The sequence below is a fragment of the Squalius cephalus genome (genome assembly GCF_949319135.1).
Source record: "Squalius cephalus genome assembly, chromosome: 1".
NCBI lineage: Eukaryota > Metazoa > Chordata > Actinopteri > Cypriniformes > Leuciscidae > Squalius > Squalius cephalus.
The window spans coordinates 8,344,043-8,370,807 of record NC_137122.1 but is presented as its reverse complement, the minus strand read 5'-3'; the positions used below and the strand labels follow the sequence as shown (position 1 = coordinate 8,370,807).

The 26,765-nt window shown below is 43.1% G+C and overlaps 1 protein-coding gene across 1 annotated transcript in view; it reads right to left on the bottom strand.

Annotated features, from left to right (window-relative positions):
* Positions 1-26,765, bottom strand: part of LOC307163631 (uncharacterized protein) — a 315,702-nt gene that overhangs the window by 32,722 nt on the left and 256,215 nt on the right. The window lies entirely within an intron of this gene.

Below are 26,765 nucleotides of genomic sequence, written 5' to 3'. Positions count from 1 at the left end.
TAAATGTCTTCAGGAAGAGTTTCTACACATGGATTATAATGTTCTGCTTTACTCTCTCCAGCCCTGAGAAAATAGATCAGTTTATTTATTCTGTATTTATTGTTGCCCCTAAGTAGTGATGGTGAAATGAAGCTTTGTGAAGCACTGGGGCTTTCCCCCTCGACTGTATCATAAAATGGATTATTACTCGAAGCTTTTCAACACATTGCACACTAACGACATCTTGTGGTCAAAAGGTGGAAAAGCTGCCTTTCTGTCCCAGAAGACACATCCATTTTTTTATTGTTTCATTTAATAAATCTCTTTGTGCTCTATAAACCACAAAGCAATACAATTAATCCTCATAATTCATGTGTTAGTGTTGATGTAGTTCTTACACAATGTATGAACAAACAACTGTATGAATGAATTTATGAAAAAAATAATAATAAATGGGACTAATTAACTTGTACAGAAACAGTTCTTATGAATCTGCTTTGATCTACAAATGCAGCCTTATTCACATAAACTTTAGCCTCAGTCCTAATCCTACGAGTTCATAGGCAAGGCTCATGTAGGCATATATAATCAAAATAAAATAAAATTATTGTGGAATGGTGAAGTGCTTGTGAACTGGGGGGCTGACTGTCAAGGTGTGGGTTTGTGTCTTGTTCTTGTCTGTCATGTGTTCCCCTGTCTTTTCATGTTTAGCTGTCTCCCGTTATGTTGATTAGTCTTCCCAGGTGTCTCTGATTAGCCACGCCCCCTTGTTATCTTGTTTAGCTTGTTTGCCTTTGTATTTAAGCCCTGTGTCTAGTTCAGTCTTTGTGAGTTCTTGATGTTGTAATGTTGCATGTTGTCTGCCCCGTCCCGTCCCGGAGTCTTAGTCTTTGTCTTAATTCAAGTTTATTTAATAAAACACTGCTGCATTTGGATCCTGCTTCCTGCTTCCTGCCTCTGCATCATAACAGAAGAACTCACCACAAAATGGATCCAGCAGTTGTTAGCAACCAGGCCCTGAGGAAATTCCTTTCTTCGATGTTCCAAGATGGCCAGCCTATTGAGAGGTATGCAAGGGACTTTTTGTCTTGCTGTCATCTGGGAGCGTTAGATGACACCCAGCTCATGGACCTGTTTTGGAGCGGGCTGGATGATGACGTTGCTCAGTTGATGCCGGAGGACTATACCGGCTGGACCCTAGAAGGGTATGTCGACCTGGCCCTCTCCTTGAGCGGTTCGGCATTTACTGTGGGCTTGGCTGATGAAACACCCTGCAAGCTCACAGTACCCCCAGAGCCATCACCGCTGGTCGCGTCCAGTCCAGAGTCTTCACAGCTCCATGTCCCGTCTGCCCAGCCAGAGTCAGTTCACGTCTCGCCCGCCCGGCCTGGGAATCGTCACGTCTTGCCAACCATCAAGCCAGCCACTGGATCGGTCTATGGATGTCTGCACGTGCTGCCAAGAGGGCCATCATTCCAAGGTTTCGTCCTGTCGAGCCAACGCATCACGTCACGTCTGCCGATCCAGAGACTGTTCACGTCACTTCTGCCGATCCAGAGACTGTTCACGTCACTTCTGCCGATCCAGAGACTGTTCACGTCACATCTGCCGAGCCAGAGCTTCACACCAGTCCAGCCGATCCAGAGACTGTTCACGTCACATCTGCCGAGCCAGAGTCTGTGAGTGTCATGCCCCCCGAGCCAGAGCCAAAACTCTCTTCACTTCATTTAGAATCAATAAGTGTGATGACCATATTATTATTATTGGATGCCAGATTAAAAAAACTGGGATTCTTAAGTGAAGGGAAACTGCAAGAAGCGGTATCAAGACTAAAATCTGAATGTGCTTCTGTAATCAGAAGTTCTGGTCTCCATTCTGCCTCCACCAACACACCCCCAGCTCAGCTTCCAGCCTCTTCAGAAGCAGCTCAATCTACAAACAACAGCAAGTAGTGTATGCCTTTGTTGTGTGAATGTTCATATTAGTTAGGGATGGACGTATCGATCCTGTGGTATCGATAGATCGATATACTCGCGCTACTCATTTGGCATCGATTTCCTTTAAAAAAAATATCGATAACTAAAAAATTATAATTGGGGGTGTATGTATCACTTTCAGCTGTTTTAGATTACTTCCTTAAATTACTATGTGCTGTGACACCCCTGGCTGTACCTGGCGGCGTATTGAGCTGGCCCATGTCACGCGACAGGAGACGAGCGAATGAGCGACATTGTGCGACACAGCCGACAACGACACACACACACACACACAGCCAAACAAGGCCTTATAGGATAAGTAAATCCTAGTTTATTATGATCTTTATGACGTCTTGTTTTTGCTTCAGTGAAGTGTTACATGTTTACTTCTACAAAGAGGCTCGAAACATAACATTGATGTATTAGTTTTTTGTTTGTTTGTTTAGTATTTTTTTTTCCTTTTACCTTTTTCTACCAAGATTGGTCTTTTTTGTTTTTTTTTGTTTTGAGAAATAAGACAAGTGAAAATGTCTATGTTTTTGTTCATATTTCATTTATTTAATTCATATGTGTTATTTATTTTAATTTTAATTTTATTATGTACTGACCATAATACATTTTGTATAAATGGTCTGTATTTTTCTTGTGATTTGTCTTAAATGTAATAATATTTTTATTGACAAAAATTAAAGAAAAAAAGAAAAAGAAATTAACGGTATCGGTATCGATATCGATGAAAATGCAAGAAAAAGTATCGGTATCCTAAAAGTGTAGTATTGCCCATCCCTAATATTAGTGATTGGTACTGTGAACCATTGTTAATGGATTTTTTTTTTACTTTGTACCTTTTATTATTAGGTGACCTTTGGCCTCTGCTGGACAGCACGGTTGATCACAGTAGAAGGAGCTCAAGTGCAACAGCAGATGCTACTGTAGAAGTGGACCGATATTTATCAGAAGTGAATCTCACAAGATCTGAGGATCCACTAGTATATTGGGCTCAACATAAGCATCAGTATCCTCATTTATATCAGCTGGCACTGGCGTTTTCATGTTCCCCTGCATCCTCTGTTCCATGCGAAAGGATCTTTTCCAAGGCTGGAGAGGTTTTGTCAGAGAAGAGGAATCGTCTAAACCCCAACACACTTGAAAAAAGTATGCTCCTCAATAAATATCATTTGTAATCCTTCCTTCACCCACCCCTAACCTGCAGTGTTGCAGTTTGCTCCTCTATATCCCCTGTCCCATAAGCACAACACTGCACTAAAACTAGTAACAGTTCACTGCACTAAACAACCCAGAAACAATTCTTAACCTTTCCCACCCCACACTTTTCTGTTTATTACACTCCCTCCACCATAAGCACTGCACTCAACACAGTCTCACTTTTGTTGTTCATACTGTCACTATCCAAACAATTCATGAATAATTAATGAACTGTGTGTGACAGTTGTCTCTGCACAAGTAAATTCAGACAGCGAAAGAAACATATTTTATTTTATACCCAGGCAATGGACAATTGCTCAGGTCATTGGTTCAGTATTGATGTATTTGTCTGCTGTTTCTTTGCACAGTCGCTAGGTGTCACTAGTGAGCAATGCTGAATGAAGCTTCGAGTAATGACCCTTTGGGTGAGCAGTGGGCTGCGAGGTCTCAGTGGTTCAGGAAGCCTCACTTTGCCGTCACTAGGGAAGTGTCTCTTTATAGTGTGAGTCGGTGATGATGTGCAGGAGCGGTGAATCAGACTTCCGGGGAGAGGGAATGAGTGAGCGGAGCGTGCTGATCTGCGTGACACACTTATTACTAACCAGATTTACTTTATTTCTGGACTCATAGAAACACTGAGCAGTGTTCATTTAACACTGGTAAATTTGCTGTGTAGAGTTTTATTGCACCTGCGTATAATGAAAATAAAGACTATTCTACTCTTTTATATCCTACTTTATTCTGCTCTATTCTATTCTATTCTATTCTATTCTATTCTATTCTATTCTATATGGATGTATGAAACATTCACAATAAGATGAATAGCATTCATTTAGAAATGGCTTGGAAGATCATTTTTTTAACCTCAACATAGCATAGCCTAACCCCATTGCTGCTAGCTTACCTCTTCTCTCCTCTGCGTCAATAACAAGTACTGTTCTCAGAACAGGTTAAAGCGCTGATAAAGCTGTGAAGCAGATTTGAGGAAGTGAAACATGGTGTCGAAATGTTCAGCGTTTCCTTGTAGCTCAGAGTGTGGTAATGGACTCTCTTGTCTAGTGTTAGTGCTGTTATCATCCTAGGCCCCCCTATTTTTTATTTTTATTTATTTTAAAAAAAAAGAGAATCTCAGTAATTTTTTTTCCTTAAAATAGCAGGTCCTGCCAAACATTCTTCTGTTTTCTGTAATATTGACCAAGACCTGTTCTGAATCATCTGTTTCCACATCGACAGTCTGGTTCAGAGTCATCCTGATAGAAATCACTCTTAGTAAAAACGGTACAAAAGCTGTCACTGGGCCAGAACCTTTTCAAAAGGTACCTTTGTACACAGGTACTAATATGTTCCTTTAAGGTGCCAATCAAGCGGCAACCTTCCGGTCTCTCTTGTGAAGCCGATACAGAAGTAACTTAAACTGCAGTTCATCGTCCGGCCACTAGAGACAGGCTGCAGAAGAGAGTCAATTCCATATATCCCCCATGTTAAAATGCCCAACTTTACAGCAGAAAAAAATCAGTCTGGAACAAAAATTGGTCTTGGTCTAAATAACTAATCTTGCCATTCATGAAAACTGTGAGGGGGGTGAATTTATTTATAACTCATCCGTTTAAATGATATTAAGCCTTAAAGTTCTGCATAATTAAGAGTGGGGCCACTTGAGTGACAGGTGAATTGACGCTGATGTCAGCCTGTCACTATCAGCAGTTTGTCTGCTGTACAGATGGACGATACCACTTATTTTCTTTTCAATACGATACCGATACTTTCAATGCCAGTATCGCCGATACCAATACCAATACGATACCTCTAAACTGAACTTTTAAATTTGAAAATTTCTTACATTATTGAATGTTTACCCACTTAACATTATATTTGAAAGGCATTTTAACATTCAATACGCCTTAATTGGAATTTATTAGATTTAATTTTTATTTACACAACATTGTTAAAATTGAGTATCGATTAGAGATGCACCGATTGATCGGCTGGTGACCGGAATTGGCCGATTTTCACGTGATCGGCCATGACCGGCGACCGGCCGGTCAGTCTGACATATGCCGATTTTATGCCGGTCAAATGCACTCGGGCGCCGCATGATTAACCTTTTGAGCGGTATGGTCTCATATATGAGATTTTTATTTCTGTGCCCCTGAGAGTACGGTGCCACATTTATAATGTTCAGTGACGTCGCATAACTGCCAGATTCAAACTGTGCTTTCGCGCGTTGGCTGGTGCTGAGCCAGAGTCGGACGGGTTCAGCGCTGTCATATATCACAACTAAGCAGTGTTTTCAACCTTATAATGTTTATTTTAGGTTTCAGATATTTAAATACACATAAGCACGAGTAAAACAATACATTTGGAGTTTGTAAAATACACACTGATGTCTGTGGAAGCAGCAATAACAATCTATTCAAATATAATTGGCCGACGTGTGTTATTCATATCAGACAAACATAGTGGAAGTAACTATAAAGTTGACTCTATTCTTCTCAGTTCACCGGCCACTTATTGCATTTATTTCGGGAGAAACTGATGAATTCACGTGCTGTAAATCCGACTGACTGGACAACATTGCGGCGCCCATCTCATGTTATAAGTTAGATCAAGATTATTTATAAAGTTTTTTAAACGACCAAACACACTCACTTACACGTATTTGAGAATCGGAATATCAGATAGGCTAGTTGATGACATGGTAAGCAAGTTTGTGAATATTTTGAATAAAAAAGGAAAAGCGAAATAAAAGCGACACATCTGTCATACAGTATTATTGTGGCTGCGGTGTATCGAGTGACGCGTTACCATGGAAACATTAAAGGGAACGTTCGCCTTGAAAAAACTCAAGTCAGTTAGAATATTTTAAACTTACGCGTGAAAGGGTTAAAGAAAAGATATAAAATAAATATTTGTGTGTGCTGTAAAATGGTTAGAAAAAAATTAAATCGGAATCGGCTAAAATCGGTATCGGCAGGTCACACTCAATGAAAAATCGGAAATCGGAATCGGCCTAGAAAATTGTAATCGGTGCATCTCTAGTATCGATCGTTACTTGTAGTGGTAACCATGGAAATCTACAAAATATTATAGGCCTATTTGAACTATGGTCACTGTAATGTTCATTTTCATAAGGGACTGCCAGTGACAGGCTGTTGCACCCATAACATGCAACCTTTTTTATTCTGACAGTGTATGTTTATATTAAAATTAGTTAAAGAATAGAACATCAGTATGAACTTTTAACATTTAATTAAAAAACATTTTAATTGCACAAACTATGTAGGCTACAATTTGTTTATTGTGAAATAGCTCAAACATAGTTTTTTCAGTCTTCTGTTAAGCATTGTTCTGGGAAACACAGCATTATCGGCAGTGTGTGAACGCTCTCTGTGATTGATTGGTTCTGACTTGCAGCATTTGCGTGTGTTCAGTTCAGATGAGCAGGGAAGTGGTTCTACTACACAATTATTCACTAACATAGGTTATTCATCCAGTTCGATGCATATTGTACACGTTAGCTTTATTGTCAAATAAACAAAATCACTGGCAAAAAAACAAACAAAAAAACATTGTAGTATCGATATATATATATTTGAGTATCGATACTTTTGATACTCGACGTCAGTATCGATATATCGATACTTCATATCGATACGCCATCCCTAGTCTGCTGTCTGTTAGCGTCACGTCACCTCAGCTAATTCCAGCCGCTGAACTCAGCATCTCTGCCGTGTTTGTGCTTTTTTCGGGATTATTTCATACAATTTAATACACCCATTACTTCGCCCACACCTTTGGACTCCGTCGTGGTCGAGTATCGAGAGAATAACCAGCACTGTTTTCCAGTTGTAATATATTTGGAGAAGGCATTCGACTGTGTCCTGTGGAGGCTGCTCTGGGAGTATGGGGTCCGGGGCCTTTTGCTAAGGGCTGTCCGGTCCCGTGTACCACTGGAGCAGGAGCTTGGTTCGCATTGCCGGCAGTAAGTCAGATTTGTTTCCAGTGCATGTTGGACTCCAGCAGGGCTGCCCTTTGTCGCCGGTTCTGTTCATCATTTTTATGGTCGTCTCTGCTCTTTGCGGATGATGTTGTCGTGCTGGCCCCTTCAGACCAGGACCTTCAGCATGCACTGGGATTGTTTGCAACCGAGTGTGAAGCGGTTGGGATGAGAATTAGCGCATCCAAATCCGAGGCCATGGTTCTCAGTCAGAAAAGGGTGGCTTGCCCGCTTCAGGTTGGTGGAGAGTTCCTGCCTCAAGTGGAGGAGTTCAAGTATCTTGGGGTCTTGTTCACGAGTGAGGGAAGGAAGGATCAGGAGATTGACAGACGGATCGGTGCAGCTTCTGCAGTAATGTGGTAGGTGTACCAGTCAATCTACGTTCCTACTCTCACCTATGGTCACCAAAAGGACAAGATCCTGGATACAGGCGGCCGAAATTAGCTTTCTCCGCAGGGTGGCTGGGCGATCCCTTAGAGATAGGGTGAGAAGCTCGGTCACTCAGGAGGAGCTCAGAGTAGAGCCGCTGCTCCTCCACATCGAGAAGGGTCAGCTGAGGTGGCTCTGGCATCTGTTCCGGATGCCTCCTGGACGCCTTCCCGGGAAGGTGTTCCGAGTTCATCCCACCGGGGTAGACCTAGGACACGCTGGAGGGACTATGCCTCGGTGTCCCCCCGGAAGAGCTGGAGGAAGTGTCTAGGGAGAGGGAAGTCTGGGCATCTTTACTGCTGCCCCCGCGACCCGGCCCCAGATAAGTGGAAGAAGATGGATGGATGGGTTTTCCAGTTGTTTTCCACTGTGAATATGCACTCATGGATGTCTGACAATGTTGTTGCTTTTTGGAGTTCAGATTTAAAAGTGTCTATAGATATAGAGGCTACACTCGTTCTGCTGTACCGTTGCTCTCACGGGACAGATAGACTACATATGCTTATTTATCTTTTTAGTGTTAAATAAAAAGTACCGTCAGATGAAATCCTGCAGGTGTCAGTGCTTTCTCTCTGTCCATGCAATAGATGCACATCCTTGAATGAACGCGGATTTCTAGCGCATTTACTTGAACTTCTGAGGTTATATCTATGGTTTGACCCATTAGAGAGGCGGCCAAAATCTGAATTTACTGACTAATGGACTGACTAATAAAGCTCTCTACGAACTTGACGAGCGATGCCGAGCTGACGGACCATAGACTGTAAAAAAAGAGAGACTGACATGTATGCACATAAATCACTGTCACACACACACAAGCTCAGAGTAATATTGTAAGTTACTGCATAATACATTTTCAACAAGCAGAATAGTACAGAATCACGATACACATTCTTCACTTGTAGCCATGTCTTTTAACTATTATAATATTTCGAAGGGCAAAAACAGGAACTTTAACTATTGGTTTTACATCATCAGCTGTCACTTTAGCACGAGGCCTTTAGCATATAGCATTAGCTCCTTAGCCTGAGCTAACTGGATCACGTCGAGCTAGGCGAGCGTGGTTTCAACAACAGGTCAATACCAATAGCCTCAGCTCACCCACGTCCCACCTTTTTGTCCATTTTCTTATTTTATTCTTATTTTATGACAATATAATGTGAGCAGACACTGATGTAATTCTCAGACGGACGTCTCTCTGTAGAAGAAACAGCTGATATACAAGCTAAAGCAAGAGGATCATTTCAGCATGAGCTTCTGCATGAAGATGAAGGTTTTCAGACAGAAATCCAGCGGATAAACAGACTCCAGTCATGGAAGAGGCTTGAGAGACACTAGATTGAGTCTGGCCTGTATGAAAACACATAAGGGCTTCAATCTCTAACTTTACTGTAGCTGTGATGATATAGATGAGATTCTGTGCTCTGACCAGATGATGATTCACAATAAATCTCATTCATATTCACAGGACATTCAACAAATATCTGCTCGTTCACACACAAATATATAATTCCTCCAAACCCCAGAGAGATGAAATCTTCTCATCTGCTCCTGATATGATGAGCTCATTATCTGTGTCATTAATGTTTATTTGTGAAGGTCTTGTTCTTGTTCACAGAGGCGTAAAGTTCATCCTGCGGTTGATCTTCTCTTCCTCTGATGGCAGCATAAGTCACTGTATCATCATGATCCTGAAAGAACAGATTCTGTCCATCAATGTTTGAACCCCAGCGATTATTATTATTATTAGAGCATGAGCTTCATTTATCTGAGAGTCAAACTCATGTGCTGGTATCTACTCACATTGAGTGATTTTACTGGCTTTGTATTGGAAGAAGTGACCTCAGAATAAGTCACATCATCTGTCTGCTCCTAAACATCAATGCAAACGTGCAGAGTCAAGTTTAACACACAGAACAGACATATCTCTCACTAAATCACATTATTGAACAGACAGTGAACACTTTATTGAGCTTTAAAGACAGTAATCAAATCTAAATCACTGCATTACTGAACTCACCGCAGAGTCGCCAGTCCCTCTTTTATTATCTGAAAACAAGTGCCTCATGAAATATGAGTATTTATGATCAAACACACATGAAAAACAAAATGTTAAGCATTAATATTTTCAACAATCAGATTTTCTTGAAGCATTAAAATGAATAATAAAAATGATTGTTGACTTGATAACTCTGTGAGATTGACATTACAGGATTTCTCAGCAGGAATAAACTTCTGTTTGAGAATTTCATATAATCCACATGTTTCTATGATACTTACAGTCTGAACATGATGTGTTTGTTTGCTCATCTGAACTGTTTTTAATTGTTGTAAAGGAGTAAATCTGAAAACTCACCAGCTCTTTTTCTGCAGATCAGCCAGAGAAGAGCAAGAAGGAGAACAGCGACTGCGGCGACAGAAATCACTATGACTGAAGAAGAGATCGAGCACAGAGTCAGAGACGGACAGGGCAGATTGGGGACAATTATAGACAAAGACAAAACACTGTGAATATGTACCTGGTGTGTTTGTAGTCGAATGATGAGAGTCTGTGAAAAGGATGAATGAGGACAATTATAGACAAAGCCAAAACACTGTGATTATGTACCTTGTGTGTTTGTAATTGAATGATGAGAGCCTGTGCCTGGTGTTGGTGTATCAGTTTGAGCTGAAAAGCATGATTGGGGACAATTATAGACATCGGCACTGAATGAGATTTCAAACGATTCTGATCTTCCTCAGACTTTCGATTAATGCCCTGTGATCTATTTATTGTTTATTGTTCTTCTTTCAATAAACAAAAGGAAAAAGTCAACTCAACTCTTACATACTGATTATTTATATAATATATATATTATGAGTGTCTATATGGTCATTTATTAATTTTTCTATAGAATTATGTTAGACAAAGCTGTTCTGTGAATAACATCATCAAAGGCTTAAAAGCATCAGCATCATCATGTACCTTGTGTAGAAGGATTCACTGCTGTCGTTGAATCAGCTGGAGCTGTAATAGATTAATGGGTAACACTTTACAATACGGGTGCACTAATCTGCATTAATTCATGCTTAACTAATGCACAGATAATCATGTGTTAATGTATGACTCATGAAGAACTAAACCATTAATTAATGATTACTGCATCAGCAACTAATAAAGATTCTAAATTATTAATAGATTAAGTAATAAATGAATTGTTATTAATTAAATGTGTCATAATGTATTAATTCCTTAATAACTTATTTTATTAACTAAAAGTGTAAATTAATGTGTTAATTACCACAGTTGGTCAAAGCAATGTACTTCAACTTCCAGCTGTCTGCTTTAATTAATCATTGACTGATGATTTGCAAATGTATCATTATGTTATGACTTTTACTTGTTGAGGCACATGACTATTAACTAATTGTTAAGTAATATGCCATTTATGGGTTTACATGGCACCAAAATGGCATATTACTTTGCAGATGAAGACGATGACTTTGATGCTGAAACACAGGACGATCGACAGGGACGAAGAGAAACAACTGGACATCAGGTAGGTAGAACCAGGTAGGTATGCTGGTAAGAAGTCTGAACCGTGTAGAGATGAGACCAGACACTGAGGTGCAGGAAACAGTGACTTATAAAGGGAGTACAATCATGACGTACAGGTGTCGGTGATCAGAACTCAGGTGACAGTGATCTGGTGGGCGGAGTGCAGTGATCAGGTGCAGTGGGCGGAAGTCATGGCTCTGTTGACTCCGTGACAATACCCCTCCTCCACGGGCAGCTCCAGACGTCCGGAAACTGCAAAGACGGGGACGACCACGACCTCTGGGTGCAGGGCGAGTAGGATGATCTTGGTGGAAATGAGGGGTCAAGTATGTCATCTCGAGCTACCCAGGAACGTTCCTCTGGACCGTACCCCTCCCAATCGACCAGATATTCTAGCCGGTTGCCCCGTCATCGTGAGTTGACGATGGATTGGACTCTGTAAATGAGCTCTTCTTCGGTGACTTCGGGAGGAGGTACTTCAGCTTCACTGGGTACTGTGTGAGGAGACAAAGGTTCAGAATATGGTTTCTAGTGGAACCAGTTTGCCTGCTGGCAGTTGACGGGGAGTGTTGGTGATGGCACAGACTGAGCAGCCCTTGAGATATCGGGAGATGTCTTGGGTCATAGAGGGCCATCAGTTCTGTTGAGTGAGGAGCGAGAGGGATCGCTGGCTACCTGGGTGTCCAGAGCCCGGAGAGGTGTGAGCTGAGTGCAGAAGGAGTAGACAAAAGGATGTTGGTACGTAGATACACCCTTCTGGACCTCCTGGCAGAGCAGGTTCCGTTTGCTGGGTGAATGTCTTCGTCAATAGACCAGAGGATGGGACTGACGATCATGGCTGAAGGGAGGATGGGTTCAGGAGTAGTGGATTCCAGATCAGGTTCAAGACGAGAGAGAGAGCATCGGCTTTGGAATCCTTGTGTTCAGATCAGTAAGTAACTAGGAAGTTGAATCTTGTGAAGACGAGGGACCATCTGGCTTGACGAGGATTGAGACGACAAGCTTCTCTGAGATATTCAAGGTTTATACGGACGGTGATTACTTTGAATTTGTGTTTGGCTCCCTCCAGCCAATGTCTCCATTCCTCTAATGCAAGCTTGATGACGAGGAGTTCCCTGTTGCCGATGTCATAATTCTGCTCCACCGGGGACAGCTTTTTGGAGTAGAAGGCACATGGATGGAGTAGTGGGGGTTCCCCTGCCGCTGCGGAAGTACCGCTCCCACTCCTGTAGATGAAGCATCCACTTCTACGGTGAACGGTAGCTCAGGATCAGGATGGATGAGGATGGGAGCGGTGGCAAAAGCTTCTTTGAGGGTAGCAAAGGCAGTGGTGGCTTCTGGGTTCCAGGATAGAGACTTGGGCCGTGTTTTGAGGAGTGAAGTCAGAGGAGAGCTGAGAAGACTGTAGTTGTGAATGAATCTACGGTAAAAGTTTGCAAATCCAAGGTATCTCTGAAGTTCTTTGATGGTGACGGGTTGAGGCCAGGACCGGATTGCTTCCACCTTCCTCTGGTCCATCTGGATGCCTTGTTGGTTGATGATGTAACCGAGAAAGTGGACAGTGGAGGTGTGGAACTCACATTTATCTAATTTCAGGTAGAGATGTTGTTCTCAGGCACCCGATGCGGAGCGTCATGGTGGGGGAGAAGTGACAGATGCGACTACGACCCAGCGGCTTACCCAGGATGGTGTGAATCTCTAGGTTCTGGGGACAGCGTTTTCTCTTGACATTGAACCTCTGTAGAAGGTTGTGGGAGATGAAGTTGCTCACTGAGCCGGAATCAATGAGAGCTTTGTGCTGGAACAGTTGAACGGGACGTTACAAGGATTACTGTGGTACGAGTCAGAGCTGCAATTTTAGGAGAGAGTTGAATGGTACTCACCGCTGGGCGTGGAGGTCGAACGGGACAGTTGGAGATGATGTACCCTTCTCCCCCACAGCACAAACATAGATGATTTAACCATCGCTCGCCATTGACGGTCCACCGGTGTGAGATGGTAAGTATCTACCTGGATAGGTTCTGGTGTTAGGCGGCAGATAATTCCAGAGGCGAAGGATGCAAAGCGGATTGAAATGATGAGCAAGCAGTAAGAAGTTGGGAAACTCGGACTGATTTCAGGATGAAGTTCTCTAATCCCATAATATCATATCATCGTGAACAACTATTAGTTGATGAATCTCAGGGTCTAAACCTTGACAATAGACTGTGAGAAGAGCTGCTTCATTCCATCCACTCACCACGGCGAGTGTACGAAACTGCAAGACGTAGGAACCCACCGATCATTTACCTTGTCGAAGGTGAAAAAGATGATCATGGACGGATAGTGTAGAGGTGGTTTGACTGAAGACTTCTTTGAAATGGCGAAGAAATGCAGACAATGACTTCCCCAGTAACGGGAACTTCGGCTTGTCATAGTGCTTGAGCCCACTGAAGAGCACGACCGGAGAGGAGTGAGATCACAAACGCAATGCGCGCTCGATCGGTAGTGTAAAGATGAGGTTGCATCTCGAAGTGTAGGTTGCACTGAAGAATGAACCCACTGCAATCCTCCGCCTCGCCACTGTAGGTCGCTGGTCGGGCCATGGAACTGGCAGAGGCAGCAGGTGAAGTAGTGGTGGGTGATGGAGGAAGTGACTGACAAACTGCGTTCACCAATTCAGCGAAAGGATCCGTGACAGCGGTGCTCGTGCTTTGCATGTTGTTGGTCTGGTCTTCTGTCACATCCATAAATAGGCAGACAAGTTAGGGTGTACAAACAAACAAACTTTATTAAAGTGCAAAGTGAGCGATGCAGGATGAGATGAACAATGATTACAATGCTGGTGAACACTTAGCTGAACTTGAATAATGTCTTTGCAGATGAAGATGATGACTTTGATGATGAAACACAGGACGATCGACAATGGACGGTGACGAAGGGAAACAACTGGACATCAGGTAAGTAGATCCACAGGTAGGTATGCTGGTAAGAAGTCTGAACCGTGTAGATATGAGACCAGACACTGAGGTGCAGGAAACAGAGTTTACAAGTATAACAGCATTACGAGTGTACGGCTTATTTTGTGTTTCTCTATTTTTTTGTATATTTGTTTTGTTTAATTTACATGTATGTATTTTGATAATTTTGGGAGTGGATGATCAGTATTTTATGTCTGTTTGGTGTTTTTAATGGATCTACAGTGAATGCGCTGCATGGATGAGCTCAACATATCGTCTTCATGTGACGCTTTCTGGGAGAATCGAGTGAAAGAACCGGAGTGTTATATGAACACACTACTCTCACTGTTTATACTAAACATGTCATAGAATATGCATAAGTACGCTAATTGGGACACACCATAAAAGTCCATGAAATGAAACTAAAACAACAACTCAATGTGACAATCATACTGTAGAATATGACAGTCATATTTTGATGAGTTAACACTGAAGATAACTCTAGCATTATGCACTGAAAAGCACTGATGTGAGAAAGACAGTGATGATGTACCTTTAGAAACTGGACTGTGGACTGGATTCACTGCTGTCGTTGAATCAGCTTGAGCTGTGAAGATGAATGTTAGTTCAGATCATTAATACTGTACAATATGACCATCATATTATAACTTTGATCATCACATTACATAAAAAGTTAATATTTTTGCTGTCAAGTTTCAATTCCTTTATTATTTCCAGCATCACGTTTTGGACTGTTACTTCACTGCAGTTCATTAGTTTGAAGCAATGCTTTGAGTTACTCTTCTGTGAGAGTCAAAGAAGCTTTTGTTCCCTCACAGTTTGTTCTGGTTCAGTGATACTGATAGACCTTAGTGTTACCATGGGCGGATCTACAGGAGGGCAAGGGGGGGCAGGTGCCCCCCCACTCTAGAGCCTTGCCCCCCCAGCTGCCCCCCTAACTTGGATGATCCAAAAACTTTACTTACAAAAACAACCCGCCACTATGTCTAATACATTTACCAAAAGTGAACAATTAAATTTTTTATTTTAAATGTATTTTTCGACCCTCCCCTCTGCCCCTCAAATACTTAGTTACGTCCCTGATTCAAACGTGCAGAGCAGCGTTCGCGCTCAGTCTAGCTCACACACAGTGTGTCTGCTGCGGTGCGGTGGCCCTGCAACTCGACTAGACTGAGCTGCCCCGGACAGAGCCTCTGAAGGTGAAGTGAGTTTCCCCAGGTGTAGTTTAAACACACGTTTAACTTACAGTTACATTTGTAATGAATGTATTGTATGCTAAAGACGATTCAGCATCAGCAAAAACAGCGAGTCTATTACGTTAGCCAAAATCAGCGGTCAAAAATCGCTCCCTCGTGATTTGTAAGAGCACTCTTCCCTTTGATTAGCCTTATTTTGATTTAAGTAAAGACAAGAACAGCTTAATAAAAAAATATAAAATATTGATGGGCGGCGCTAGGGCTGGGTAGAGCCAGAGAGAGAAACAGAATGTTTTTATTAAAGCCCCGAATATTTTGTTAAATTGTCTTTCTCATAGAGCAAAACAATTATTCAGAAAAACAAATGTGAATAAGATTACAGCGGCCGCGATTACCTAATCATGAACAGTGAATATTACATTTTTATTTAGGCTATATTTTCCCTTTGCATAAAGGTACTTTTGACGTGCTTTTGCAGCGTTGAGCATTGTAGCCAATCAGAGACATGTCTGTTGATCACATCGGCCAATCAGAGGCGTTTAAATGAGTCTCTGTGCTGAAGATGTGTTTTGCGTGAGCTCATGAGTTCACGTTCGTGTTTGACTCCAAACCTGTCATTATTATTGGCAATAAACTTAAGATGCAAATAAGAGATTCACTTGATATTATTATTGATGCTGCTCTGATGCACTACATTACGCAACGCTCTGTTTGTTGTTAGGAAGACAAAAAGTTCAGCAGTCCAGCTCATCAATATCAAAATGATTAACGAATGCCTGGTAAAATGTAAGTAGATACATTTTTTTATATTTGACTGTTTTACAATGGAAAAGTTCAACTACCGACACTATCCGGTGACGAAAATTACTCAACTTTTTTTTCTTTCTTTTTTTTTTATTAAATTTTGCCGTTTTGAATTGAAAATATGCTATAATTTCCTTGATTCATTTAGAGAGAATGCATGTTTAATTAAAAATAATAAATAAGTTGCAAATAGTTACAATTATTTCACTAATACAACAAGACTTTCTTTTTCTTTCTTTTTCACTTAAATCACTTTTATGATTAATTAATTCCTTTAAATAAAAATACCCAATTTTAGTTTGGGCTGAAGCACCGAATATCCAATGCCCTTAGAACCGCCCCATAATCCATAATTTTGCTGATGGGTGCCGTTACACCGACATTACGTTACAACTCACAATACAGTGCCAGTTAGGAGATCGATCATTTGATTAGCTAAGCAGTCCTAAATCCAATTCCTCTCAGATATCACAGCAATGAAACCAGCCATTCCTGTTGTGAATTAAAAACCGTTGTAGTGTGTAAGGGCATGATTAAACAATAATTACTGTAGTTAAAAAGTGTTTTTGTGTTTGTTTTGTTAAAGCAATTCATATATAGGGATTCCCATGTACCGTCTACCCCTGCCACCCTGCCAAGACCTCTTGCCACCCCTTTGCCCCCCCATGTAAAATTTTCTAGATCCGCCACTGAGTGTTACTGACATTATGAGGCTCTTCTAACACTGTTTTCTCACCTGAATACTTGACAGTGTATCTGACTGAGGTCTTGAGTTGATTTCTGAGAGTAAGCCGACAACTCCACTCTCTGTTGTCATCTTCATTCAGGAGTGTTGTAGTCAGATTGATGACGATACAGCGATATTGATCTGATGATGATGATATCTGATATCTGGAGTCTGTCTTCAGATCAACACCAGCCTGATTCACCCACAACAGCTTAATTCTCCAAAAACTGACCCAATAATCACAGGAGAGTACAGTAAAAAAATACAACTGGCAGGAGAGAGTCACAGAGCGACCTGGACTGATCTCAGTCTGTGAGGATGATGATGATGATGATGATGATGGAGACACTGAAAATGAACACAAGACACAAATCACAGACTCTTCAATCATCATCAGTTTAAAGGGAGAATTTTAAATTGACCACATAATCATAAACTTACCATGAAGAACATGCAGAAAAACATCTGCATCATTTCCTTGTTGTCTGTCATTCACATATTGTTGGCAGATGTATAATCCATAATCTTCTCCTGTGACGTTCTTGATGTTCAGAGAGCAGTCAGACCCCAGACTCAGTCTCTCATGTCTCTCTGTGTCTTTATTTTTTATACCTAATTTAATCAGTTCAACTGCTGCTGGTTGTCTGTTATAGTAGATCCATGTAGTTTTAGATTTGCAGTCAGAAAGAGCATTATTACAGGGCAGACGCACATTTTCACCAGAACTGATGAACACAATATCCACTCCACTGATCCTGAAACACAGTATATCCCAGTAATCATTATGATATTAATAAATGAAACCATAAACCATACCAGCATAAAAAGCAGAATAATCAAATGGTATTTTTTCCTCATTTACTCAAACACACTCTCCAGAATAAACTATTAGTCTTTATCGGAGAGTGTCACGGTTCATGAATCGGCTGTCTCATGCTGATGTGTCTGTGTGAATGTAATTGTGTGGGTGTGGTTACTCGTTGTGTTGATTAGTGTCTCCAGCTGTCATCAATCTCAGTTCCCTTTATATGCCCAGTAATTTCCCTCTCATGTTGTCAGATCGTTGTGGTTGTTCCTCGGTGTGTGTCCTGTTCCTGTGCCTCGTCTGCTAAGATTCTTCGTTCTGGATTTCGTCAGTTCTTCGTGTCGTTTGATGTTCCACGGTTCCTGGTTGTCTTCACTCGAGCACGCAGTTCACCGCACCACCACCGGATCGCCATCTCGTCCCTGCTTCATCACCACCTGAGTGTTTGTCCCCGGCCTGTGTCTTTTTCTGACCATCTTTAATAAACTGAGTTTTACTTGCAATTTGCATCCTCCTGTTATTTCATCACAGAACGATCTGACCAGATCATGGATGCAGCAAGCCCGTCCCAGATCAACGATTTCATCGCTCACAGTATCTCACGTATGGACCAGCAAGAGGAGAGCATCTCGGGCACAGGTCGGGCGGTGCAAGCACTCGTGAAGCAGGTGTCCGAGCTCACCCAACAGGTACAACTTCTACGGACTCCCACTGCGCCCCCCACGCCGCCCGTTCCCCCACCACCAGCGCCTGCTGCAGCAGACAGCCCAGAGCCACGCCTACCCACACCCGAGGGTTATTCCGGCGAGCCGGAATTTTGCAGAGCGTTCCTCACGAGATGTTCCATGCATTTCGCTCTACAGCCACGCACGTTCCGGAGCGAACAGGCTAAGGTGGCATTTGTGTTGACCCTGCTGTCAGGGAGAGCAGCGCTTTGGGGAACGGCGGTGTGGGAGAACGGAGACAACTGCTGCACCTCGTTCCTGGCACTCTCCGAGGAGATGAGGAGAGTATTCGATCGTGCAGTGGCGGGTAAGGAGGCGGCCAGATTACTCGCCGAACTGCGACAGGGAGAAGGCTCGGTGGCGGACTTTTCTATCCGGTTCCGCACCCTGGCCGCAGAGTGCCGTTGGAACGAGGAGGCGCAGTGGGATATGTTCCTGCATGGGCTGGCTGACCGCGTTCAACAGGAGATTTATGCCCTGGACTTACCCGAGACCCTCAATGGATTGGTGGAACTGGCTTTAAGAGTTGACGCTCGTCTGAATCGTGTGACCAGATTAACGCGTACCAGTCGCCCACAGCCCAGCACGGAGGACCATCAACCCGGCGGCGCGAGCGCGGTCAGCCCCACATTCGACCATGAGCCCATGCAGGTGGGGAGAGCTCGGCTTTCCCGGGAGGAGAGGGAAAGGCGGAGATCCCAAGGACTCTGTCTTTACTGTGGCCGGGCGGGCCATTACATCCATGCCTGCCCGGTAAAAGGGCAAGCCCGATAGTAAGTATGAGGCTACTATCGGGTGGGATCTCCGCCGAGAAGACCTCATCACCATCATCGACCCTCCTCCCGGTAAGACTGAGATGGCGAACATCGACGCACAGCACCAGCGCACTACTGGATTCGGGAGCAGAGGGTAATTTCATGGACTTTAAACTTGCACTGAAGCTTCAGATTCCCATCACTCCTCTCTCACGTCACATTACTGTCAACGCACTCAATGGTCAAGAACTCCCCCGGATTACTCATTCTACTGAAAACATCACCCTCATCACTTCGGGCAATCATACGGAACTCATTTCATTTCACCTCATGGACTCACCACTTGCACCAGTGGTTTTGGGACACCCGTGGCTGTCCAAGCACAATCCCCGTGTCGACTGGAGCACTAACACTGTTTCCACTTGGAGTAACCACTGTCATGAGTCTTGTTTACTGTCTGCCTGTCCTTCTGTGTCTGGTTCTGTGTTTCAGAGTGAGGCAGCGGATTTGTCAAACGTGCCCGCGGAGTACCTCGACCTGAAGGAGGTGTTCAGTAAGTCTCGTGCTGCTTCTCTTCCTCCGCATCGTTCCTATGACTGTGCGATAGATCTACTGCCAGGTAAATCTCCGCCTAAGGGCAAACTTTACTCTCTTTCTGTTCCCGAGAGGGAGGCCATGGAGAAATATATTTCTGATTCTCTAGCCTCTGGGTTCATCCAACCTTCCTCTTCTCCTGCGGGGGCGGGGTTCTTTTTCGTTGGGAAGAAGGATGGTTCTCTGCGACCTTGCATTGATTACCGAGAGCTGAACAACATCACGGTAAAGAATTCTTATCCTTTGCCGTTGATGTCTTCAGCTTTTGAGAGGTTGCAGGGAGCATCTATTTTCACGAAACTGGACTTACGTAATGCATATCATTTGGTTCGCATCAGGAAGGGGGATGAATGGAAAACCGCTTTTAATACCCCTAGAGGACACTTTGAATATTTGGTTATGCCTTTCGGGCTTTCCAACAGTCCAGCGGTTTTCCAGGCACTCGTTAATGACGTGTTGAGAGACATGGTTGATCGGTTCATATATGTTTACCTGGATGACATATTGATTTTTTCTTCGTCTCTCCAGGAACACGTTCAACACGTCAGACGAGTACTCCAGAGATTGTTAGAGAATGGGCTTTTTGTCAAGGCGGAGAAATGCGCGTTTCATGCACAGTCTGTTCCCTTCCTAGGGTACATCATCTCTTCTGAGGGAGTGCGCATGGATCCTGACAAGGTTAAGGCTGTGGTAGATTGGCCAAGTCCAGATTCCCGTAAGGCCCTACAGCGGTTTCTGGGATTCGCCAATTTTTACCGGCGTTTTATTCGCAATTTCAGCCAACTAGTCGCACCTCTGACCGCCTTGACCTCCCCCCGAACGACGTTCAGGTGGTCGAACACTGCCGAGGCAGTGTTCACCAAACTTAAGAGTCGCTTCGTTTCGGCTCCCATTCTTGTCACCCCTGATCCCACACGTCAGTTCGTGGTGGAGGTCGACGCGTCAGAGGTGGGAGTAGGAGCAGTTCTTTCACAACGCGCTTCCTCAGACGACAAGATGCATCCCTGCGCGTTTTTTTCTCATCGACTGTCGCCTGCCGAACGTAATTATGACATTGGTAACAGAGAGTTGTTGGCGGTCAAGTTAGCGTTGGAGGAGTGGCGTCATTGGTTAGAGGGTTCGGGGGTACCCTTTATCGTTTGGACCGATCATAAGAATCTTGAATACATCAGATCTGCTAAAAGACTCAACTCCAGGCAGGCTCGGTGGGCTCTTTTTTTCGGACGTTTTGATTTTGTTCTCTCGTACCGCCCGGGTTCCAAAAACATCAAACCCGATTCTTTATCTCGTATTTTTGATCCTTCCGAACGCCCGGTGACTCCCGAGTGTATTTTACCTGAGAAGATTGTCGTCTCCACTCTAGTATGGGAGGTCGAATCGAGGGTCAAGACAGCCCTAGAAGGGGTAACGCCTCCGCCTGGTTGCCCACCGGGTCGTTTGTTTGTTCCGGAGGGGTTACGGTCCGACGTTATTCGATGGGGTCATTGCTCCAACGTGGCTTGTCATCCAGGAGTGACGCGAACCAGTTTTTTAGTTAAACAACGATTCTGGTGGCCATTAATGGCTCGCGACATTCACGATTTTGTATTGGCTTGTTCAGTCTGTGCCACTGGTAAGACATCTAACCAACCCCCAGATGGGCTACTTCGACCTCTGTCTGTCCCTTCAAGACCCTGGTCCCATATCGCTCTAGATTTTGTCACCGCCCTCCCGCCCTCCAAGGGCATGACGGTTGTTTTAACCGTAGTGGACCGGTTCTCGAAGGCAGCACATTTCATCCCCTTGCCCAAATTACCTTCAGCCAAGGAGACAGCGGTCACAGTCATAGATCACGTCTTTCGGTTACATGGCCTCCCGATGGACGTGGTCTCTGACAGAGGTTCCCAATTCGTATCCAAATTTTGGCGAGAATTTTGTAAGTTACTGGGGGCCACGGTCAGTCTGTCCTCGGGCTATCACCCCCAGAGCAATGGTCAGTCTGAACGAGCCAACCAGGACCTCGAGAGAATGTTGCGATGTTTGGTTGCCAAGAATCCGTCGTCCTGGAGCCAACAGCTTTCTATGGTGGAGTACGCCCACAATTCGTTACCAGTGTCATCCACGGGCCTCTCGCCTTTTAAGTGTAGTTTAGGTTACCAGCCACCAATTTTTCCTAGTCTGGAATCCGAGGTCGCGGTCCCCTCCGCTCACGCATTCGTCCAGAGGTGTCGCCATACTTGGACTAGAGCCCGTGAGACTCTACTCCAAGCAGGGGGGCGCATGAAGGCCAAGGCCGATCGCCACCGGTCAAAGCCTCCCGTTTACGTCGTGGGTCAAAAAGTGTGGCTTTCTACAAAGAATATTCCGCTCCGCTCCGTGTCTAACAAGTTAGCTCCCAAATTCATTGGCCCGTTTCCTGTCACCAAAATTATTAGTCCGGTGACAGTCCGACTCAAACTCCCTCCTGCGTACAGGAGAATTCATCCCGCCTTCCATGTATCCAAAATCAAGCCTGTGTTTTATTCTCACTTTAATCCGCCTGCCCCGGTTCCCCCCCCGCCGCGACTCGTAGATGGGGAACCAACTTATTCGGTACATCGCATTCTGGACTCGAGACGGAGGGGACGCGGATTTCAGTACTTGGTGGACTGGGAGGGTTACGGTCCGGAGGAGAGAAGTTGGGTACCTGCTAGAGACATTCTGGATCACTCCCTTATCGATGATTACAATCGACAGGTAAGGGTGTCTGGGAACGCCAGGCGGCGTTCCTAGGAGAGGGGGTACTGTCACGGTTCATGAATCGGCTGTCTCATGCTGATGTGTCTGTGTGAATGTAATTGTGTGGGTGTGGTTACTCGTTGTGTTGATTAGTGTCTCCAGCTGTCATCAATCTCAGTTCCCTTTATATGCCCAGTAATTTCCCTCTCATGTTGTCAGATCGTTGTGGTTGTTCCTCGGTGTGTGTCCTGTTCCTGTGCCTCGTCTGCTAAGATTCTTCGTTCTGGATTTCGTCAGTTCTTCGTGTCGTTTGATGTTCCACGGTTCCTGGTTGTCTTCACTCGAGCACGCAGTTCACCGCACCACCACCGGATCGCCATCTCGTCCCTGCTTCATCACCACCTGAGTGTTTGTCCCCGGCCTGTGTCTTTTTCTGACCATCTTTAATAAACTGAGTTTTACTTGCAATTTGCATCCTCCTGTTATTTCATCACAGAGAGCTGTTCAAATCACTGACACACTCTTAATATGAAGATAATTCTTCATCATCAGATGTTTGAGTGACACTATGTCCAGTATCAGGAATAATACAGTATGATCTGTGTGTATCAATACACAACTCTGAGATCACAACATGAATGTGTGCAAGAATAAACTGAGCATGTTCAAATTAACTCTTTCCAGACTAATTCCACTAAATGTCTTTAGAGAAAATACAGATTTCTTCTTCTTTACCTGTGAGAAGTGAAGAGAGAATGATCAGTCCCAGCACACACAGATCACACTTATCAGACATTTTGTGTTTCTGTCAGTCTTCCTCTTCATTATATATAGTTACAGCTCTTTCTCTTCATTATATATAGTTACGGCTCTTCCTTTAAACATCATCAGCTCCTCCTCTGGTTGGTAACTTCCTCTCATCTGATCAAATGAGTGTTTAAATTCTGCTAGAGTTGCTGTTCAGTGACACGATGTAACACCTAAGTGTTGCTATATCTATGTGTGTGAAACGTGTGAGAAGTGCATATACTGTGAACACTCAGTCTCAACACACATCTGCTCTGAACAGTTTATTGGCTACTTTTGCACACGAGAGAATTACTGTTAGTCTCACTTCTTTATTTTAGCAGTTTCCCACATGACGTTAAAATCTAGAAATAAAATAATTGCATTATTAGTAATAAAATGAGTTTGCTACTGGAAAGGTTTCCAATATCCATGACTAACTTCATAACTTGTAGAAAATTAAGTTTTTAAGGTATTTTGACATGATTAACGTCAGCTCCAGTTTGGGTCAGTTTGGTGAAACAGAAAGTATTTGCACACACTTCATGAGCGTCTGTAAAGCAGATATTAAATGTCTTCAGGAAGAGTTTCTACACATGGATTGTAATGTTCTGCTTTACTCTCTCCAGCCCTGAGAAATAGATCAGATCCAGACTCCTTTATTAACACTACAAACACCAAATGCCAGTCATTTTCCCTTTGGCCGGTGGATTTGGCAGTGGCACGAGCCGCTCTGACGGGGATCATTCAGATGAATATGAATATGGCAACGCTTTATTGCGTTGAAGTTTGTCCGTATCCTCGCAGTTCTGAGTTGAAATGTCTTGTGAGTGGTGCTAAAGGATCAACCATCACACTTTAAAATAACGTACACCTACACTATACTCTAAACCTATACCCGATAGTGTTAACAAAAGCAAATGCGACATGAAAACGTAATCGTAGCCATGGTGTTTAAGATTATTTATGAACTTCGAGCTCTTACATCATGACTTGCCTTTCACGGGATTCGACCCAAGGTCTTCCAGCTGAGCTACCGAGCAAGCTTAATAAGTTATCATAAATGTGTGTGAAAACGGTTAAAAGTGCTTGCTGTTTTACTGCCTCTAGGCTTCATTTCATTAGAAACTGCTGTAATATGTACAGCATATTGCATTTTGCGGTTTGCAACGTTTTTCCAATTTTAAATTTTATGAATACCTTGGTTTATCATTATGAGAGTCAGTATGTGTCATCGGCACCTGAAGACACTCTGAAGATACTCAAGATATTGCTTCCTTGTAAAAATATAATGATAATATCATTATATTATAACATAGCAAGATAGTTGTCATGGACACTAATGACTTTCAGCTTTACACTCATCAATCACCATCATCATTACCTGTATTTGTGTTCAGTTCTGGTTCAGTCAGTGTCTGGTGTCGTCTTTAGTGGATGTGTTGCATGTTATTGGCCTTCTTCTTCACATGTGTTTCTACACCCGCGTGACAGTCTCTTTGTGTTGTGGCTTTGAGCTCTAGTGTTTTCAGAAGCATGTCATCGCTGGCTGTGAGAACTCAGTTAGTTTGACCGCACTGGTTTAACCCACACACAACTGTGATCATCTCTGAACCCAGTTTAGGTGGATTGGTGTGAATTCTCACACATTCAGAAAACAGTTCCTCTTCTTTCTTAAATTGGGTTTCTGAATGTAGCGGGACGCCACATTGAGGTGAGAGCAAGCAACCTCTATACGATATAGCTGACTACGCCACCCTGTTAAACAGTGAAATATAAATATTAATGAATTTAACCCCCTACAAAGGACACACAGGAACGTGGTTATCGAAAGGAGGGCCTGAGACGTGAATACGAAAAGATACAAAGGTTTTATTTCAATCATCAAGCATTAATCTTAAAACATTAAAAGACTGCAGGAGCAGGATACACATATAAACATTAAACCAAACCGAACATGAAGAGGAGGCTGAGGCTTACCAATGGCAGGGAAACTAGTTTAATGAGCACAAGGTTTCACCACAACACACACACACGCACAACAATAAGGTCAAGCATGAACACACAGCACTCCATGACAGAATCCCAGCACCACACACGAGGGCCTATGAAGCCTCGGCTCCTATCACAAGAAACAAAATTAATGAAATGGTCTCCAAAAAAACAAAACAAATAACAACAACAACTTAAACAAATAAAAGTTACAGAAGAAAATAAAATAAGAAGATAAGCAGTAAATTAATTAAAAACGAACCTCTGTATGTCCCACCACACGTAGGCTTCGTCCGTAATCCGAATCCGTAAAGAGACACTCAGTTCCCGCCTGAAGATGAAGGCAGGATCGGAGCCTAACCCCAAAATAACTGAGAAAGGAAATCGATACCCACCAGTTGGAGGATTCCCTGAATGAAGAACCCAAGATGTTTAGGCAAAGAAAATAGATTATATTATTGAAAAATACAGACATTGACATAGGTGTAATAATCTTTAACACTAGAAGTGCCAGAATTCCATTACTACTAGAACTGCCGCAAGCGGTCATTTTGACCGCTAGATTCCAAACTCTATATCTTTAATGATAAATACCCAATTGAGAGATTAATGCATTTATTGTATTATAGGATATCTTTTAAAAACAAAACAACACCAAACTCTACATTTAAACAAGTTTATTTTATACATCTATAAATAATAATAAGATGTCCTGAACAAAATGACGGAGTAGCCTGTTTTCATGTTTACACTGTTCGATCGCGCCCGCGCCCGCCGACACACACACACACACACACACACACACACACACACACACACACCATATTCCATTGCAATCTTGACATCGCAGCCTGTTCATTACAGCCATAATAAAATATAATAATAAAATAGCATAGTCAACCTAACATATAAAAATTCCACTGCTCTGTTTATATAGTCAGTAGTAGGCTACAATTCGTAGCCTACCATTTTGCGCATGTGAAGGTGATATTTTTTTCCGTCGATTTTGGAACACGAGTGAAGTACAAAGCCTATAATAAAGAATAGTTTACTGTCACGGTGTGACAAATGAGGGCGGAACTAAAGTTCGCCGCAATTGTGTCCCCTCCGGTATAATAACAAGGAAACACTACCCCCCGTGTAAGTGTATATCTGTTGCCCTGCCAACCGGGATGAGGAAATTGACACCAGGTGTGGGAAATTAATCTAAAGCCATGATGAAGTCATGTGGGCATTGAGAAGGATATAAAAAGCCAGTGAAGAGAGACTGTTGTGTGGTTCTCTCCTGTGAGAAGTCGTTCTATTTGAGTGTTGCAGAGAAGAATTGTGGTGTGTAAAGGGAAGTGCTGCTGGAGGGGACTCGAGGAGTGTGGAAGAGTTGTGAAAACACACCGTTTGCCTGGAAGGGAGAGAGATAAGTAAGCGACCATCGTATCTCGTACCTGCATGTTTCAACACTGAATTTGAGGTGGATTGGAGTGCTTTGATTGTGCTATCTAAACGTCACTGAGTGAATTATACTGATTCATGTTCGATCTCTTACCCTCTTCCCCCGTGTTGGAACGGTGATGTGAATCCTGTCTATGTCTGTGGAGGAAA